Raw genomic sequence first — 6001 nt, forward strand, 5'->3', positions numbered from 1 at the left:
GAGGTTCAGCTGCCCTACTCTACTAACACAATGTGAACTTTGCCTAATAATACCTAATTTTGGACTGTTTAAGATATCCAGATGTAGCTTGTCACAGTCTGCCTTTGCTTACCATCTTGAAATAGGTAATGCCATTTTTTCCCCTAGAGCATTTCAGGAGAAATCATATCAATAAAATAAAATATACTTGTACGACACTGAGTTAATTCCAGTGAAGGTTATATTCCATATATTGTAAAGTAATCATGAATTGCTATGGTTGGGAATGGAGCACTCAGGGTACCAAGACTATCTGGATGCCATATCGTGTAACTCAGATCCCAGCCACTTTTCCCAATCTTGTATGTTTAGCTTTAGATAGGGTAGTTGATGATGTGAAAAATGCATCTAAGAGATAAATTTCAGTTGTTATACTCGATATTCAACATCCTTAAGGGACTGTGAACAATGAATTAAGCAAGAGTCTGATTTCATCTGCTCTTGAGCCTGGATGGCTTCCTTATGGTTCACAAATTCAAGTCAAGAAATGGAGAGTAAGACTTACCTCTAGTAGTGATGTTTCTTGAGAAAGAAATTTTCACTTGAGTTTTAGAAACCTATTAGTACTGCATTGTGTTTACATTAATATGAAAATTCTATCAGAAGTGTTTCATCGTTAGTGATCATTAACTATCTTTGCTTGGTGTTGCAGCCAGCAAATGGTAAAGATAGAATCACTGTATTAGCAAATACTTATAGTCAGTTAATGGTCATTTAAGTAATCATAATATATCAAGTCATGTACACATTATTGCCCAAGAAACTCCGTTTCATAAAAACACGGCTCTTTTCTTTTTCGGTGAAGGCCCAGGATAGCAAGTCCCCATTTTCCCCCTGTCTTTATTTTTAACAAGAGCTGTTTTATTTATGATTGATTTTCCTTGCTGATATAATCCCTTTCTATGTCCCCCAGTTATCTGGTGTTTTAGATAATAACCCATGGTATGTAAATATTGTATATATGGTAAGAAAAATTGGTATTTGAGGTGTTTAAGATAAAAAGTTGTAACAACTAGTCTTTGAAACTTGTGATTTTGTGCCATTTTTCTGTAAAGATATAAATCAGAATAAATACAAATTGAAGATGAACAAGAATGATGCTGCAGTATAACTAATAAGTGCTGTTTAGATATTGCAACATAGGCAATATCTGAATTAAATAAAATCCTTTTTATGGCCTTTAGGCCACAGAGGGCTGTATCTCAGCATGAGAAGAAAACTATTAATACAAAAGGGACATTTAGAAACAGCATATTAGTAACTGTAGTAACTTTCATTAAAGTATTTGATTATTATTGCTATTTTTCTGGCTTTCTATGCAGAAAAAAAGCTTAAAACACGGATGCTTTTAAGAGAAACCACCAGTTTAGATGAATCCACTCTATCTTCTCTGACTTAATGCTAAATGAGATGTATCACCTCCAACACTTCTCTTTGAGCACTGAGGAAGACTGCATTGTTTCCAACACTTGAATCAAAATGCCATGACACATTGTGTCCTGTTGTGTCCATTCTGGATTCTTATATCAGGCAGGAAAAAAAGAACCAAAACAAAAACCAACATTATTTCTCAAAACAGCCCATGAATTTGTTAAACTTTACTATCCTTATTAATATTAGGGGAGAAAGCCATCGGAGACAAATTCATCAGTCACCATTACTTCAGTACCAGAAATAAGATTAAACATAAAGATGCCAGAGAATGGCTGACTTTTAATATTTTGCCATCATATTGCAAGCTGCCTCTTTCTCCAATAGCCTCTTCATCACTTAGATTTAAAGGAAAATCTGATTGAAGGAGGACCGATAATAGTCTGCTATTGTTTTGAAAATGGACTACTGAATTCTAATGTTACTCCCTCCATCTTTCTTGCTATTGGATGAGAGGATAGATACGGAGTCACTGATTATTTGTTCCTTATTGTGTTTTGATATTTTCTGTGTCTATGTTTGCATTACATAATGAATATTTTTTCTGCTTAAAAGCTTTATACATGAGTTTTGAATATTTATTTATTATTATAAATATTGAGTTCCTACTAGTTACTAATACCATCTAGATTTGTTAACATGTTGAAGCATGTTCCAGAACCATCCATGAATACTTTTCTTGTTGATATTAAGAATTTACAAATGCATTAAAATTACAAATTTATATTCCACAAAAAGCTACATATTCCATATTTAAGTTCCATTGTTTCACTTCACATTTTTAATGCATATAGTTTGCTCTTTTAATTAGCCTTTTTGGATTTTTATTCAAGTTGGTTATGCAAAATACATAAAGAAATATATGTAAGTATGTATAGAAGAATTTGAGCATTTCTCTGGATCAATTATTCTATATGTTTGCTATATTAGGTTAAATCACTGGAGTTATTGAAAATTAAAGAAGGCCATATGTTATATGAACACCGTTATTTAACTACCTTAGATTAGGATTGTTTAGAAATAGATGTGCAGATGCTAAAGAGCAAAATGATTTTGCCTTTTTTATTTATAAGTGTGTTGCTACATAAATAATGCATTTTTAAAACAAGAAACATTAAATCTCAGTATTCAGCTGTCAGAATTTTAACAGTATTTTGATACATGAAATAGGGAGATAAAATGATGACCTTGTCCTTCCATAACCTGGGCTCAAATCTTAAAATACCTTCATTCTGCCTTTTTTTTGGCTCTGCTCCTCTCATGGTAGTACTCAGCTAAAAAAGAATATTGTTAAAATTACTGTCTGGTTCTCCTAATTGTATTATTGTATGCCTTTGACCTTAATGCGGGGGTTCCCAAGCTGTGGAGCATATCTGGGAGAGGAGGGTCATGAGGTTGCAGACCCAACTGAAACCTCCCTCTTGTCCAGTTAGCTTTGCAGGGTGTACACCCACTGGTGATCCATAGATGCCGGAGGAGTTACAGAAGGCCACTTAGGCCAAGTAAAGGCAGCCCTTGACATAGCAGAGCCTCTAGTAAGTACACACGGTCTGACAGGGCTCCTCCAGGATTTGCATGTTTTCACTGGAAGCATAGCTAGGATGGACTACTCTCAGTAGATGGAAAGCTGCCTAGATGGAGCTTTGTGGGGAGATGTGGGATACTTGCCTGCTCCTCTCTTGGTGTTAGGGTGAAAGTGGCAGAAGCCCAGTCCAGAAGGATGCAATGCTGGCTGCACTCTTATTACTGATTCACCCTGGATGTGGACATCTGTGGAATGGGACAGGTTGCAGGCGCATCTACCACACGTTCTCTGAATTGTAAAAAGAGCTGCTGCTGGATGATAACATCAGCTTTGGAGGTCTGATTGGCTTGCTGCTTCTTCATTGAGGCCCTGGATCTATGGCCCTGTAGGAAAAGAATATCATTCCGATCTTTCTGTGTAAAATCCATTAGGGCAGCTTCCCAGATAGAAAGGATACCTAACTTGCCAGCTAGAAGGACACTGTGCTGCCCCTATGCCTGCCTCTGGTTATGGTTGAAGGGCCTGGAAACCTTGGCCAAGGTTTGGGTCTCCCATGCCCATTCCTTGTTGCATTGCTCCTGGGAATCTGGGATTGGAGAAGGTATAATGGATCTCCTCTGTAGGTGGTTAAAAAAAAGTAAGATGCTGGTCATAACAGTGTGATCCAAGCTCCACCTATTTTGTATGTGTACTACACATAAAAAACAGGTTTGATCACACTGTCATGGCTATCATCTTGACTTTTTTTGTACCATACTCTGCACATACCCCTGCATTAGAGGGAGAGTATTTCTGTGGACAGAGGGCTTTTAGGCTTCTTAAAAGGCATCATCCAAGCAGACCTCATATTTGTCTTTGAAGATGGGTAGAACTGGAAATCTCGCTGGGTTTGCTAGAAAAAAAAATCTTGCATTAAATGTGACATTTTAAAATGCTTATCTGAGCTTTTCCTTAAATGAATAAGATCATTTCCTCATTAATTTTTCCTAGCATCATTTAGCCTCCCTTGTGCCTGTAAATCAAGAGTGAAAATAGACTTTATTTCTTCCATGCAACGACTAGGAGATGCTATAAGACACTATAAATTACAGGTGCTGAAATGGCTTTAGCTTGCAAAAAAGGCCCAATATTAAAGGTCTTTGTTGGTGTAACTGCTGGCCTGGGATGGTCAAACTACCAATACGATGCTGAGTGCGCATAAATTACATTACGTTTGGTTGCAAAGCTGGAGCCCTGTCAGACTGTGCTCCAGGCTTTCTGCAGCCATTCTGCCAGGACTGTTTTGATTAATATTGAGCAAATTTCACTGATTATCTTAATGATGAGAAACAAGAAATCGGACATTTGAACATCACATTCCTTCAATTTAGAAAATATACTCTTTGTCAGCTATGGCACATCATTTATGTTACAATTAGGAATTCAAATAACATTAAGGTTTCCCTGCCACAAAAGAAATCCCTGTTTTGCTCTTTCCCTTTTCAGTCGAGTTACATGGTTTCTCTGGGCTTACTGTTTTCTTTGAGTAGCCTGCATCATTTTTTTATTCAGATCTGATAACTCAATTAAATCCAATCATCTCTAACCCTAAATCCCAATATAGTCTTAAGGCAGAAGTCACAAAAGATGGCAGCATCTACTTAGCCTTGTCTGATCTCAAAAAAGGAGAGCAGGGTACTTGGACGGCAGACCACCAATAAGCCAGATAAGCTAACCTGTAAAGTTCAACTTAAAATCTTTACAATAGGGCCAAGGTTCTGAAAATTTGCAATATCAAGGTCTTCTAAAATTATAAATTAAATTTGTATGACCATTCCTCGTGAATAAACTAATAAATAATGTATAAAACCAAATACATTAATAATAAAACATGTGACTAGTTTGATAGAGGGTTAAACCCACTGTTTAGCCACCTCTCAAAACTTGCTTTGGGCTACTTGCACAGGCCTGTTGTAGGGTTGCTCACAAAAAAACAAGGGCAAGTTGTGGCAAAGTTTCTGCTCTGCCTATGCAAGATTGATAGGACTTCAGTATATATTTTTTGCAACCTTCCCTCTACTTTGCAGACAATTCCCTGGGGATTTCATGACCCACAGTTTGAAAATTCCTTTTATATGTCAACTTTGACAAAAAAACAATTCCCCAGAGCTGACAAATGTCTTTCCATTTGTCCACATGCTGATGGTGCAGCCATCCTACTACAGATTTAGGGAGAAACCCTTGAACCCTTCTCTTAAATTGTGGAGAAAAAAGACTCACAATTGGTTATGCTCCATCAAGGATGGTGCATAATCTTTATTAAGAGGTTTTAAGTCATAAACATTGTTAGAATATTAATAGCATCTGAATGGAGCAAATTAAGACATTTAATATTTGTGAGTTACTTTTCAGTCTTTTGCTGTTGGCACAGGACAAGTAAGAGCTTTTATAGCAGGGCATATCAATGTTAATGCTATTCCTTGTTTTTTGCTAGTAGCAAAAACAATAATTACATCACTGCTGCTTTTTTTAAAGTTAAGGTGATTAGTCACATGCTGTTTCGCTTGCCGATTTGCAATTATAAAGACCTAAGGCTTCTAAAAGCAACGTGGTCTAAATGGCAAGTTTCTTGGAACATGTCCATCTCATTATTGTACAAGAAATCTGGAGCAACTTCTTTAGAGGCTCAGCTTTGTCAACTAAGATTTTGGCTAAAATTGATTTCTATTGATTTATCCCTTTATTCTTTGAGATTTTGGAGTGGTCTTTTATTTCTTGGAAGAAAGGGGTTGAATTTGATGTTAAGGTACTATGGACTTTAAGAAAGCAAAAGGAAGTCAAGGCAATGTGTGTTTGACAGTAATCATCAGAAAGAACCAAATACAACTCTCAGCCACTGTAATGGTTTATCCCAAAGATCTTTCACGTCTGATAATATATTGTATTACATTCACTGAGAATCTTCTCTTGGGCCAGATTAATTTTTAGCCATTCATGTTAATGGAAGGTAAATATGACATAAAAAAG

Source organism: Protobothrops mucrosquamatus, unplaced genomic scaffold, assembly GCF_001527695.2.
Source record: "Protobothrops mucrosquamatus isolate PMUCROS unplaced genomic scaffold, P.Mucros_1.0 scaffold908, whole genome shotgun sequence".
Taxonomy (NCBI): domain Eukaryota; kingdom Metazoa; phylum Chordata; class Lepidosauria; order Squamata; family Viperidae; genus Protobothrops; species Protobothrops mucrosquamatus.